Source organism: Brachyhypopomus gauderio, unplaced genomic scaffold, assembly GCF_052324685.1.
Source record: "Brachyhypopomus gauderio isolate BG-103 unplaced genomic scaffold, BGAUD_0.2 sc63, whole genome shotgun sequence".
Classification (NCBI taxonomy): Eukaryota; Metazoa; Chordata; class Actinopteri; order Gymnotiformes; family Hypopomidae; genus Brachyhypopomus; species Brachyhypopomus gauderio.
Genome location: NW_027506884.1, coordinates 2236158 through 2248657, shown reverse-complemented (window position 1 = coordinate 2248657; position 12500 = coordinate 2236158). Strand labels below are relative to the sequence as shown.

At 44.0% G+C, this 12500-nt stretch overlaps 23 non-coding genes across 23 annotated transcripts; all 23 read right to left on the bottom strand.

Moving 5' to 3' along the window:
* Positions 1-364: 364 nt before the first annotated feature.
* LOC143489634 (U2 spliceosomal RNA) lies at positions 365-555 on the bottom strand. The gene has a single exon (XR_013124744.1). It is a non-coding gene; the product is annotated as a U2 spliceosomal RNA (small nuclear RNA).
* A 150-nt stretch (positions 556-705) lies between these two features.
* On the bottom strand, positions 706-824 carry LOC143489722 (U5 spliceosomal RNA). Its single transcript, XR_013124828.1, has one exon. It is a non-coding gene; the product is annotated as a U5 spliceosomal RNA (small nuclear RNA).
* A 632-nt stretch (positions 825-1456) lies between these two features.
* LOC143489633 (U2 spliceosomal RNA) lies at positions 1457-1647 on the bottom strand. Its single transcript, XR_013124743.1, has one exon. It is a non-coding gene; the product is annotated as a U2 spliceosomal RNA (small nuclear RNA).
* Positions 1648-1797: 150 nt separating this feature from the next.
* Positions 1798-1916, bottom strand: LOC143489721 (U5 spliceosomal RNA). The gene has a single exon (XR_013124827.1). It is a non-coding gene; the product is annotated as a U5 spliceosomal RNA (small nuclear RNA).
* Positions 1917-2539: 623 nt separating this feature from the next.
* On the bottom strand, positions 2540-2730 carry LOC143489632 (U2 spliceosomal RNA). Its single transcript, XR_013124742.1, has one exon. It is a non-coding gene; the product is annotated as a U2 spliceosomal RNA (small nuclear RNA).
* Positions 2731-2880: 150 nt separating this feature from the next.
* On the bottom strand, positions 2881-2999 carry LOC143489720 (U5 spliceosomal RNA). The gene has a single exon (XR_013124826.1). It is a non-coding gene; the product is annotated as a U5 spliceosomal RNA (small nuclear RNA).
* A 625-nt stretch (positions 3000-3624) lies between these two features.
* Positions 3625-3815, bottom strand: LOC143489631 (U2 spliceosomal RNA). Its single transcript, XR_013124741.1, has one exon. It is a non-coding gene; the product is annotated as a U2 spliceosomal RNA (small nuclear RNA).
* A 150-nt stretch (positions 3816-3965) lies between these two features.
* Positions 3966-4084, bottom strand: LOC143489719 (U5 spliceosomal RNA). Its single transcript, XR_013124825.1, has one exon. It is a non-coding gene; the product is annotated as a U5 spliceosomal RNA (small nuclear RNA).
* Positions 4085-4709: 625 nt separating this feature from the next.
* Positions 4710-4900, bottom strand: LOC143489630 (U2 spliceosomal RNA). The gene has a single exon (XR_013124740.1). It is a non-coding gene; the product is annotated as a U2 spliceosomal RNA (small nuclear RNA).
* Positions 4901-5050: 150 nt separating this feature from the next.
* Positions 5051-5169, bottom strand: LOC143489718 (U5 spliceosomal RNA). Its single transcript, XR_013124824.1, has one exon. It is a non-coding gene; the product is annotated as a U5 spliceosomal RNA (small nuclear RNA).
* A 622-nt stretch (positions 5170-5791) lies between these two features.
* LOC143489629 (U2 spliceosomal RNA) lies at positions 5792-5982 on the bottom strand. The gene has a single exon (XR_013124739.1). It is a non-coding gene; the product is annotated as a U2 spliceosomal RNA (small nuclear RNA).
* A 150-nt stretch (positions 5983-6132) lies between these two features.
* Positions 6133-6251, bottom strand: LOC143489717 (U5 spliceosomal RNA). Its single transcript, XR_013124823.1, has one exon. It is a non-coding gene; the product is annotated as a U5 spliceosomal RNA (small nuclear RNA).
* A 625-nt stretch (positions 6252-6876) lies between these two features.
* Positions 6877-7067, bottom strand: LOC143489628 (U2 spliceosomal RNA). The gene has a single exon (XR_013124738.1). It is a non-coding gene; the product is annotated as a U2 spliceosomal RNA (small nuclear RNA).
* Positions 7068-7217: 150 nt separating this feature from the next.
* LOC143489716 (U5 spliceosomal RNA) lies at positions 7218-7336 on the bottom strand. Its single transcript, XR_013124822.1, has one exon. It is a non-coding gene; the product is annotated as a U5 spliceosomal RNA (small nuclear RNA).
* A 626-nt stretch (positions 7337-7962) lies between these two features.
* Positions 7963-8153, bottom strand: LOC143489627 (U2 spliceosomal RNA). The gene has a single exon (XR_013124737.1). It is a non-coding gene; the product is annotated as a U2 spliceosomal RNA (small nuclear RNA).
* Positions 8154-8303: 150 nt separating this feature from the next.
* On the bottom strand, positions 8304-8422 carry LOC143489714 (U5 spliceosomal RNA). The gene has a single exon (XR_013124820.1). It is a non-coding gene; the product is annotated as a U5 spliceosomal RNA (small nuclear RNA).
* A 626-nt stretch (positions 8423-9048) lies between these two features.
* Positions 9049-9239, bottom strand: LOC143489625 (U2 spliceosomal RNA). Its single transcript, XR_013124736.1, has one exon. It is a non-coding gene; the product is annotated as a U2 spliceosomal RNA (small nuclear RNA).
* A 146-nt stretch (positions 9240-9385) lies between these two features.
* LOC143489713 (U5 spliceosomal RNA) lies at positions 9386-9504 on the bottom strand. Its single transcript, XR_013124819.1, has one exon. It is a non-coding gene; the product is annotated as a U5 spliceosomal RNA (small nuclear RNA).
* Positions 9505-10129: 625 nt separating this feature from the next.
* On the bottom strand, positions 10130-10320 carry LOC143489624 (U2 spliceosomal RNA). Its single transcript, XR_013124735.1, has one exon. It is a non-coding gene; the product is annotated as a U2 spliceosomal RNA (small nuclear RNA).
* A 150-nt stretch (positions 10321-10470) lies between these two features.
* On the bottom strand, positions 10471-10590 carry LOC143489735 (U5 spliceosomal RNA). The gene has a single exon (XR_013124840.1). It is a non-coding gene; the product is annotated as a U5 spliceosomal RNA (small nuclear RNA).
* Positions 10591-11215: 625 nt separating this feature from the next.
* LOC143489622 (U2 spliceosomal RNA) lies at positions 11216-11406 on the bottom strand. Its single transcript, XR_013124733.1, has one exon. It is a non-coding gene; the product is annotated as a U2 spliceosomal RNA (small nuclear RNA).
* A 150-nt stretch (positions 11407-11556) lies between these two features.
* On the bottom strand, positions 11557-11666 carry LOC143489738 (U5 spliceosomal RNA). Its single transcript, XR_013124842.1, has one exon. It is a non-coding gene; the product is annotated as a U5 spliceosomal RNA (small nuclear RNA).
* Positions 11667-12293: 627 nt separating this feature from the next.
* On the bottom strand, positions 12294-12484 carry LOC143489621 (U2 spliceosomal RNA). The gene has a single exon (XR_013124732.1). It is a non-coding gene; the product is annotated as a U2 spliceosomal RNA (small nuclear RNA).
* Positions 12485-12500: the final 16 nt, after the last annotated feature.

The window sequence follows — 12500 nt, the reverse complement described above, 5'->3', positions numbered from 1 at the left end:
CCTCCGCTCTCACTGCATTTGTGACCAGCTGACAATTGCAGGCAGACAGACAGAGACCACTCACCCCTTCATTCTTGCCTATTTAAGGAGTGGAGTGAGCTGCTTTGTTTTATTTATTTATTCATTTTGGCTGCTCCCTCACATGGACAGACAGACAGACAAATCAATAAATATATATACATATTATATATATATATATATATATATATATATATATATATATATATATATATATATATATATATACACACACACACACACACACACACACACACCAAATAAATAAATACATTCATTCATTCATTAAAATAAAACAGGCTGATCATACCAAACAGCAACAAACTCTTTTTTTCACACAAGCTTAGGAAGGTGCACCGTTCCTGGAGGTACTGCAATACCAGGTCGATGCGTGGGGCGAACGGGGCAAGCCCCTGTTTCGCCTCCCTGTTCTAAAAATCCATTTAATATGAAGTCCTCGTATAGAGGACGTATCAGATATTAAACTGATAAGAACAGATACTACACTTGATCTTAGCCAAAAGGCCGAGAAGCGATAACCTGAAATGGGCGCTGGACCGGGCACCGGCCTCGCAGGCAGGGAGGCCTCCTCCGTGGCATACCCGCCCTTCCCCCCTCTTCCAGACACCCACCGAGCCACTCCCACCCCTCCCTAAGTTTATACTTTCTCGTTATACGGATTGTTGCGGCCCCGCCCGGAGGCAGAGCGCTCCAAAAAATCACTTTGACTCTTTGACGTTCCCCTCCACGGAAATCTTTAGTAAAAGGCGAAAGATTTGTGCGTGAATGAAGAGAAACCCGAGCTATAGCCGTGTACGCTCAGGCGTCCCGCCACGCCAACAAAGAGCCTAGCTCGTTTGTTCGCGGTAACAAGGGAGGAGCCTGCGAGGCTGTGGCTTGCTTGTTTGCAAACAACAGGGCTGGCAGGCAATAATAGATAGAGAGAGAGAGAGAGAGAGAGAGAGAGAGAGAGAGAAAACAGGAACAATTTCAAAAAAAAAAAAAAAAAAAAAAAAAAAAAAGAACAAAAACGGAGGGAAAACTGCAAACAGCCGAAAGGGGAGTGGCCTCCGCTCTCACTGCATTTGTGACCAGCTGACAATTGCAGGCAGACAGACAGAGACCACTCACCCCTTCATTCTTGCCTATTTAAGGAGTGGAGTGAGCTGCTTTGTTTTATTTATTTATTCATTTTGGCTGCTCCCTCACATGGACAGACAGACAGACAAATCAATAAATATATATACATATTATATATATATATATATATATATATATATATATATATATATATATATATATATATATATATACACACACACACACACACACACACACACACCAAATAAATAAATACATTCATTCATTCATTAAAATAAAACAGGCTGATCATACCAAACAGCAACAAACTCTTTTTTTCACACAAGACACAAGCTTAGGAAGGTGCACCGTTCCTGGAGGTACTGCAATACCAGGTCGATGCGTGGGGCGAACGGGGCAAGCCCCTGTTTCGCCTCCCTGTTCTAAAAATCCATTTAATATGAAGTCCTCGTATAGAGGACGTATCAGATATTAAACTGATAAGAACAGATACTACACTTGATCTTAGCCAAAAGGCCGAGAAGCGATAACCTGAAATGGGCGCTGGACCGGGCACCGGCCTCGCAGGCAGGGAGGCCTCCTCCGTGGCATACCCGCCCTTCCCCCCTCTTCCAGACACCCACCGAGCCACTCCCACCCCTCCCTAAGTTTATACTTTCTCGTTATACGGATTGTTGCGGCCCCGCCCGGAGGCAGAGCGCTCCAAAAAATCACTTTGACTCTTTGACGTTCCCCTCCACGGAAATCTTTAGTAAAAGGCGAAAGATTTGTGCGTGAATGAAGAGAAACCCGAGCTATAGCCGTGTACGCTCAGGCGTCCCGCCACGCCAACAAAGAGCCTAGCTCGTTTGTTCGCGGTAACAAGGGAGGAGCCTGCGAGGCTGTGGCTTGCTTGTTTGCAAACAACAGGGCTGGCAGGCAATAATAGATAGAGAGAGAGAGAGAGAGAGAGAGAGAGAGAGAGAGAAAACAGGAACAATTTCAAAAAAAAAAAAAAAAAAAAAAAAAAAAAAGAACAAAAACGGAGGGAAAACTGCAAACAGCCGAAAGGGGAGTGGCCTCCGCTCTCACTGCATTTGTGACCAGCTGACAATTGCAGGCAGACAGACAGAGACCACTCACCCCTTCATTCTTGCCTATTTAAGGAGTGGAGTGAGCTGCTTTGTTTTATTTATTTATTCATTTTGGCTGCTCCCTCACATGGACAGACAGACAGACAAATCAATAAATATATATACATATTATATATATATATATATATATATATATATATATATATATATATATATATATATATATATACACACACACACACACACACACACACACACCAAATAAATAAATACATTCATTCATTCATTAAAATAAAACAGGCTGATCATACCAAACAGCAACAAACTCTTTTTTTCACACAAGCTTAGGAAGGTGCACCGTTCCTGGAGGTACTGCAATACCAGGTCGATGCGTGGGGCGAACGGGGCAAGCCCCTGTTTCGCCTCCCTGTTCTAAAAATCCATTTAATATGAAGTCCTCGTATAGAGGACGTATCAGATATTAAACTGATAAGAACAGATACTACACTTGATCTTAGCCAAAAGGCCGAGAAGCGATAACCTGAAATGGGCGCTGGACCGGGCACCGGCCTCGCAGGCAGGGAGGCCTCCTCCGTGGCATACCCGCCCTTCCCCCCTCTTCCAGACACCCACCGAGCCACTCCCACCCCTCCCTAAGTTTATACTTTCTCGTTATACGGATTGTTGCGGCCCCGCCCGGAGGCAGAGCGCTCCAAAAAATCACTTTGACTCTTTGACGTTCCCCTCCACGGAAATCTTTAGTAAAAGGCGAAAGATTTGTGCGTGAATGAAGAGAAACCCGAGCTATAGCCGTGTACGCTCAGGCGTCCCGCCACGCCAACAAAGAGCCTAGCTCGTTTGTTCGCGGTAACAAGGGAGGAGCCTGCGAGGCTGTGGCTTGCTTGTTTGCAAACAACAGGGCTGGCAGGCAATAATAGATAGAGAGAGAGAGAGAGAGAGAGAGAGAGAGAGAGAGAAAACAGGAACAATTTCAAAAAAAAAAAAAAAAAAAAAAAAAAAAAAGAACAAAAACGGAGGGAAAACTGCAAACAGCCGAAAGGGGAGTGGCCTCCGCTCTCACTGCATTTGTGACCAGCTGACAATTGCAGGCAGACAGACAGAGACCACTCACCCCTTCATTCTTGCCTATTTAAGGAGTGGAGTGAGCTGCTTTGTTTTATTTATTTATTCATTTTGGCTGCTCCCTCACATGGACAGACAGACAGACAAATCAATAAATATATATACATATTATATATATATATATATATATATATATATATATATATATATATATATATATATATATATATACACACACACACACACACACACACACACACCAAATAAATAAATACATTCATTCATTCATTAAAATAAAACAGGCTGATCATACCAAACAGCAACAAACTCTTTTTTTCACACAAGCTTAGGAAGGTGCACCGTTCCTGGAGGTACTGCAATACCAGGTCGATGCGTGGGGCGAACGGGGCAAGCCCCTGTTTCGCCTCCCTGTTCTAAAAATCCATTTAATATGAAGTCCTCGTATAGAGGACGTATCAGATATTAAACTGATAAGAACAGATACTACACTTGATCTTAGCCAAAAGGCCGAGAAGCGATAACCTGAAATGGGCGCTGGACCGGGCACCGGCCTCGCAGGCAGGGAGGCCTCCTCCGTGGCATACCCGCCCTTCCCCCCTCTTCCAGACACCCACCGAGCCACTCCCACCCCTCCCTAAGTTTATACTTTCTCGTTATACGGATTGTTGCGGCCCCGCCCGGAGGCAGAGCGCTCCAAAAAATCACTTTGACTCTTTGACGTTCCCCTCCACGGAAATCTTTAGTAAAAGGCGAAAGATTTGTGCGTGAATGAAGAGAAACCCGAGCTATAGCCGTGTACGCTCAGGCGTCCCGCCACGCCAACAAAGAGCCTAGCTCGTTTGTTCGCGGTAACAAGGGAGGAGCCTGCGAGGCTGTGGCTTGCTTGTTTGCAAACAACAGGGCTGGCAGGCAATAATAGATAGAGAGAGAGAGAGAGAGAGAGAGAGAGAGAGAGAGAAAACAGGAACAATTTCAAAAAAAAAAAAAAAAAAAAAAAAAAAAAAGAACAAAAACGGAGGGAAAACTGCAAACAGCCGAAAGGGGAGTGGCCTCCGCTCTCACTGCATTTGTGACCAGCTGACAATTGCAGGCAGACAGACAGAGACCACTCACCCCTTCATTCTTGCCTATTTAAGGAGTGGAGTGAGCTGCTTTGTTTTATTTATTTATTCATTTTGGCTGCTCCCTCACATGGACAGACAGACAGACAAATCAATAAATATATATACATATTATATATATATATATATATATATATATATATATATATATATATATATATATATATATATATACACACACACACACACACACACACACACACCAAATAAATAAATACATTCATTCATTCATTAAAATAAAACAGGCTGATCATACCAAACAGCAACAAACTCTTTTTTTCACACAAGCTTAGGAAGGTGCACCGTTCCTGGAGGTACTGCAATACCAGGTCGATGCGTGGGGCGAACGGGGCAAGCCCCTGTTTCGCCTCCCTGTTCTAAAAATCCATTTAATATGAAGTCCTCGTATAGAGGACGTATCAGATATTAAACTGATAAGAACAGATACTACACTTGATCTTAGCCAAAAGGCCGAGAAGCGATAACCTGAAATGGGCGCTGGACCGGGCACCGGCCTCGCAGGCAGGGAGGCCTCCTCCGTGGCATACCCGCCCTTCCCCCCTCTTCCAGACACCCACCGAGCCACTCCCACCCCTCCCTAAGTTTATACTTTCTCGTTATACGGATTGTTGCGGCCCCGCCCGGAGGCAGAGCGCTCCAAAAAATCACTTTGACTCTTTGACGTTCCCCTCCACGGAAATCTTTAGTAAAAGGCGAAAGATTTGTGCGTGAATGAAGAGAAACCCGAGCTATAGCCGTGTACGCTCAGGCGTCCCGCCACGCCAACAAAGAGCCTAGCTCGTTTGTTCGCGGTAACAAGGGAGGAGCCTGCGAGGCTGTGGCTTGCTTGTTTGCAAACAACAGGGCTGGCAGGCAATAATAGATAGAGAGAGAGAGAGAGAGAGAGAGAGAGAGAGAGAAAACAGGAACAATTTCAAAAAAAAAAAAAAAAAAAAAAAAAAAAAAGAACAAAAACGGAGGGAAAACTGCAAACAGCCGAAAGGGGAGTGGCCTCCGCTCTCACTGCATTTGTGACCAGCTGACAATTGCAGGCAGACAGACAGAGACCACTCACCCCTTCATTCTTGCCTATTTAAGGAGTGGAGTGAGCTGCTTTGTTTTATTTATTTATTCATTTTGGCTGCTCCCTCACATGGACAGACAGACAGACAAATCAATAAATATATATACATATATATATATATATATATATATATATATATATATATATATATATATATATATATATATATATACACACACACACACACACACACACACACACCAAATAAATAAATACATTCATTCATTCATTAAAATAAAACAGGCTGATCATACCAAACAGCAACAAACTCTTTTTTTCACACAAGCTTAGGAAGGTGCACCGTTCCTGGAGGTACTGCAATACCAGGTCGATGCGTGGGGCGAACGGGGCAAGCCCCTGTTTCGCCTCCCTGTTCTAAAAATCCATTTAATATGAAGTCCTCGTATAGAGGACGTATCAGATATTAAACTGATAAGAACAGATACTACACTTGATCTTAGCCAAAAGGCCGAGAAGCGATAACCTGAAATGGGCGCTGGACCGGGCACCGGCCTCGCAGGCAGGGAGGCCTCCTCCGTGGCATACCCGCCCTTCCCCCCTCTTCCAGACACCCACCGAGCCACTCCCACCCCTCCCTAAGTTTATACTTTCTCGTTATACGGATTGTTGCGGCCCCGCCCGGAGGCAGAGCGCTCCAAAAAATCACTTTGACTCTTTGACGTTCCCCTCCACGGAAATCTTTAGTAAAAGGCGAAAGATTTGTGCGTGAATGAAGAGAAACCCGAGCTATAGCCGTGTACGCTCAGGCGTCCCGCCACGCCAACAAAGAGCCTAGCTCGTTTGTTCGCGGTAACAAGGGAGGAGCCTGCGAGGCTGTGGCTTGCTTGTTTGCAAACAACAGGGCTGGCAGGCAATAATAGATAGAGAGAGAGAGAGAGAGAGAGAGAGAGAGAGAGAGAAAACAGGAACAATTTCAAAAAAAAAAAAAAAAAAAAAAAAAAAAAAGAACAAAAACGGAGGGAAAACTGCAAACAGCCGAAAGGGGAGTGGCCTCCGCTCTCACTGCATTTGTGACCAGCTGACAATTGCAGGCAGACAGACAGAGACCACTCACCCCTTCATTCTTGCCTATTTAAGGAGTGGAGTGAGCTGCTTTGTTTTATTTATTTATTCATTTTGGCTGCTCCCTCACATGGACAGACAGACAGACAAATCAATAAATATATATACATATTATATATATATATATATATATATATATATATATATATATATATATATATATATATATATATACACACACACACACACACACACACACACACCAAATAAATAAATACATTCATTCATTCATTAAAATAAAACAGGCTGATCATACCAAACAGCAACAAACTCTTTTTTTCACACAAGCTTAGGAAGGTGCACCGTTCCTGGAGGTACTGCAATACCAGGTCGATGCGTGGGGCGAACGGGGCAAGCCCCTGTTTCGCCTCCCTGTTCTAAAAATCCATTTAATATGAAGTCCTCGTATAGAGGACGTATCAGATATTAAACTGATAAGAACAGATACTACACTTGATCTTAGCCAAAAGGCCGAGAAGCGATAACCTGAAATGGGCGCTGGACCGGGCACCGGCCTCGCAGGCAGGGAGGCCTCCTCCGTGGCATACCCGCCCTTCCCCCCTCTTCCAGACACCCACCGAGCCACTCCCACCCCTCCCTAAGTTTATACTTTCTCGTTATACGGATTGTTGCGGCCCCGCCCGGAGGCAGAGCGCTCCAAAAAATCACTTTGACTCTTTGACGTTCCCCTCCACGGAAATCTTTAGTAAAAGGCGAAAGATTTGTGCGTGAATGAAGAGAAACCCGAGCTATAGCCGTGTACGCTCAGGCGTCCCGCCACGCCAACAAAGAGCCTAGCTCGTTTGTTCGCGGTAACAAGGGAGGAGCCTGCGAGGCTGTGGCTTGCTTGTTTGCAAACAACAGGGCTGGCAGGCAATAATAGATAGAGAGAGAGAGAGAGAGAGAGAGAGAGAGAGAGAGAAAACAGGAACAATTTCAAAAAAAAAAAAAAAAAAAAAAAAAAAAAAAGAACAAAAACGGAGGGAAAACTGCAAACAGCCGAAAGGGGAGTGGCCTCCGCTCTCACTGCATTTGTGACCAGCTGACAATTGCAGGCAGACAGACAGAGACCACTCACCCCTTCATTCTTGCCTATTTAAGGAGTGGAGTGAGCTGCTTTGTTTTATTTATTTATTCATTTTGGCTGCTCCCTCACATGGACAGACAGACAGACAAATCAATAAATATATATACATATTATATATATATATATATATATATATATATATATATATATATATATATATATATATATATATACACACACACACACACACACACACACACACCAAATAAATAAATACATTCATTCATTCATTAAAATAAAACAGGCTGATCATACCAAACAGCAACAAACTCTTTTTTTCACACAAGCTTAGGAAGGTGCACCGTTCCTGGAGGTACTGCAATACCAGGTCGATGCGTGGGGCGAACGGGGCAAGCCCCTGTTTCGCCTCCCTGTTCTAAAAATCCATTTAATATGAAGTCCTCGTATAGAGGACGTATCAGATATTAAACTGATAAGAACAGATACTACACTTGATCTTAGCCAAAAGGCCGAGAAGCGATAACCTGAAATGGGCGCTGGACCGGGCACCGGCCTCGCAGGCAGGGAGGCCTCCTCCGTGGCATACCCGCCCTTCCCCCCTCTTCCAGACACCCACCGAGCCACTCCCACCCCTCCCTAAGTTTATACTTTCTCGTTATACGGATTGTTGCGGCCCCGCCCGGAGGCAGAGCGCTCCAAAAAATCACTTTGACTCTTTGACGTTCCCCTCCACGGAAATCTTTAGTAAAAGGCGAAAGATTTGTGCGTGAATGAAGAGAAACCCGAGCTATAGCCGTGTACGCTCAGGCGTCCCGCCACGCCAACAAAGAGCCTAGCTCGTTTGTTCGCGGTAACAAGGGAGGAGCCTGCGAGGCTGTGGCTTGCTTGTTTGCAAACAACAGGGCTGGCAGGCAATAATAGATAGAGAGAGAGAGAGAGAGAGAGAGAGAGAGAGAGAGAAAACAGGAACAATTTCAAAAAAAAAAAAAAAAAAAAAAAAAAAAAAAGAACAAAAACGGAGGGAAAACTGCAAACAGCCGAAAGGGGAGTGGCCTCCGCTCTCACTGCATTTGTGACCAGCTGACAATTGCAGGCAGACAGACAGAGACCACTCACCCCTTCATTCTTGCCTATTTAAGGAGTGGAGTGAGCTGCTTTGTTTTATTTATTTATTCATTTTGGCTGCTCCCTCACATGGACAGACAGACAGACAAATCAATAAATATATATACATATTATATATATATATATATATATATATATATATATATATATATATATATATATATATATATATACACACACACACACACACACACACACACACCAAATAAATAAATACATTCATTCATTCATTAAAATAAAACAGGCTGATCATACCAAACAGCAACAAACTCTTTTTTTCACACAAGCTTAGGAAGGTGCACCGTTCCTGGAGGTACTGCAATACCAGGTCGATGCGTGGGGCGAACGGGGCAAGCCCCTGTTTCGCCTCCCTGTTCTAAAAATCCATTTAATATGAAGTCCTCGTATAGAGGACGTATCAGATATTAAACTGATAAGAACAGATACTACACTTGATCTTAGCCAAAAGGCCGAGAAGCGATAACCTGAAATGGGCGCTGGACCGGGCACCGGCCTCGCAGGCAGGGAGGCCTCCTCCGTGGCATACCCGCCCTTCCCCCCTCTGACACCCACCGAGCCACTCCCACCCCTCCCTAAGTTTATACTTTCTCGTTATACGGATTGTTGCGGCCCCGCCCGGAGGCAGAGCGCTCCAAAAAATCACTTTGACTCTTTGACGTTCCCCTCCACGGAAATCTTTAGTAAAAGGCGAAAGATTTGTGCGTGAATGAAGAGAAACCCGAGCTATAGCCGTGTACGCTCAGGCGTCCCGCCACGCCAACAAAGAGCCTAGCTCGTTTGTTCGCGGTAACAAGGGAGGAGCCTGCGAGGCTGTGGCTTGCTTGTTTGCAAACAACAGGGCTGGCAGGCAATAATAGATAGAGAGAGAGAGAGAGAGAGAGAGAGAGAGAGAGAGAAAACAGGAACAATTTCAAAAAAAAAAAAAAAAAAAAAAAAAAAAAAGAACAAAAACGGAGGGAAAACTGCAAACAGCCGAAAGGGGAGTGGCCTCCGCTCTCACTGCATTTGTGACCAGCTGACAATTGCAGGCAGACAGACAGAGACCACTCACCCCTTCATTCTTGCCTATTTAAGGAGTGGAGTGAGCTGCTTTGTTTTATTTATTTATTCATTTTGGCTGCTCCCTCACATGGACAGACAGACAGACAAATCAATAAATATATATACATATTATATATATATATATATATATATATATATATATATATATATATATATATATATATATATATACACACACACACACACACACACACACACACCAAATAAATAAATACATTCATTCATTCATTAAAATAAAACAGGCTGATCATACCAAACAGCAACAAACTCTTTTTTTCACACAAGCTTAGGAAGGTGCACCGTTCCTGGAGGTACTGCAATACCAGGTCGATGCGTGGGGCGAACGGGGCAAGCCCCTGTTTCGCCTCCCTGTTCTAAAAATCCATTTAATATGAAGTCCTCGTATAGAGGACGTATCAGATATTAAACTGATAAGAACAGATACTACACTTGATCTTAGCCAAAAGGCCGAGAAGCGATAACCTGAAATGGGCGCTGGACCGGGCACCGGCCTCGCAGGCAGGGAGGCCTCCTCCGTGGCATACCCGCCCTTCCCCCCTCTTCCAGACACCCACCGAGCCACTCCCACCCCTCCCTAAGTTTATACTTTCTCGTTATACGGATTGTTGCGGCCCCGCCCGGAGGCAGAGCGCTCCAAAAAATCACTTTGACTCTTTGACGTTCCCCTCCACGGAAATCTTTAGTAAAAGGCGAAAGATTTGTGCTGTGAATGAAGAGAAACCCGAGCTATAGCCGTGTACGCTCAGGCGTCCCGCCACGCCAACAAAGAGCCTAGCTCGTTTGTTCGCGGTAACAAGGGAGGAGCCTGCGAGGCTGTGGCTTGCTTGTTTGCAAACAACAGGGCTGGCAGGCAATAATAGATAGAGAGAGAGAGAGAGAGAGAGAGAGAGAGAGAGAGAAAACAGGAACAATTTCAAAAAAAAAAAAAAAAAAAAAAAAAAAAAAGAACAAAAACGGAGGGAAAACTGCAAACAGCCGAAAGGGGAGTGGCCTCCGCTCTCACTGCATTTGTGACCAGCTGACAATTGCAGGCAGACAGACAGAGACCACTCACCCCTTCATTCTTGCCTATTTAAGGAGTGGAGTGAGCTGCTTTGTTTTATTTATTTATTCATTTTGGCTGCTCCCTCACATGGACAGACAGACAGACAAATCAATAAATATATATACATATTATATATATATATATATATATATATATATATATATATATATATATATATATATATATATATACACACACACACACACACACACACACACACCAAATAAATAAATACATTCATTCATTCATTAAAATAAAACAGGCTGATCATACCAAACAGCAACAAACTCTTTTTTTCACACAAGCTTAGGAAGGTGCACCGTTCCTGGAGGTACTGCAATACCAGGTCGATGCGTGGGGCGAACGGGGCAAGCCCCTGTTTCGCCTCCCTGTTCTAAAAATCCATTTAATATGAAGTCCTCGTATAGAGGACGTATCAGATATTAAACTGATAAGAACAGATACTACACTTGATCTTAGCCAAAAGGCCGAGAAGCGATAACCTGAAATGGGCGCTGGACCGGGCACCGGCCTCGCAGGCAGGGAGGCCTCCTCCGTGGCATACCCGCCCTTCCCCCCTCTTCCAGACACCCACCGAGCCACTCCCACCCCTCCCTAAGTTTATACTTTCTCGTTATACGGATTGTTGCGGCCCCGCCCGGAGGCAGAGCGCTCCAAAAAATCACTTTGACTCTTTGACGTTCCCCTCCACGGAAATCTTTCGAAAGATTTGTGCGTGAATGAAGAGAAACCCGAGCTATAGCCGTGTACGCTCAGGCGTCCCGCCACGCCAACAAAGAGCCTAGCTCGTTTGTTCGCGGTAACAAGGGAGGAGCCTGCGAGGCTGTGGCTTGCTTGTTTGCAAACAACAGGGCTGGCAGGCAATAATAGATAGAGAGAGAGAGAGAGAGAGAGAGAGAGAGAGAGAGAAAACAGGAACAATTTCAAAAAAAAAAAAAAAAAAAAAAAAAAAAAAGAACAAAAACGGAGGGAAAACTGCAAACAGCCGAAAGGGGAGTGGCCTCCGCTCTCACTGCATTTGTGACCAGCTGACAATTGCAGGCAGACAGACAGAGACCACTCACCCCTTCATTCTTGCCTATTTAAGGAGTGGAGTGAGCTGCTTTGTTTTATTTATTTATTCATTTTGGCTGCTCCCTCACATGGACAGACAGACAGACAAATCAATAAATATATATACATATTATATATATATATATATATATATATATATATATATATATATATATATATATATATATATATATACACACACACACACACACACACACACACACCAAATAAATAAATACATTCATTCATTCATTAAAATAAAACAGGCTGATCATACCAAACAGCAACAAACTCTTTTTTTCACACAAGCTTAGGAAGGTGCACCGTTCCTGGAGGTACTGCAATACCAGGTCGATGCGTGGGGCGAACGGGGCAAGCCCCTGTTTCGCCTCCCTGTTCTAAAAATCCATTTAATATGAAGTCCTCGTATAGAGGACGTATCAGATATTAAACTGATAAGAACAGATACTACACTTGATCTTAGCCAAAAGGCCGAGAAGCGATAACCTGAAATGGGCGC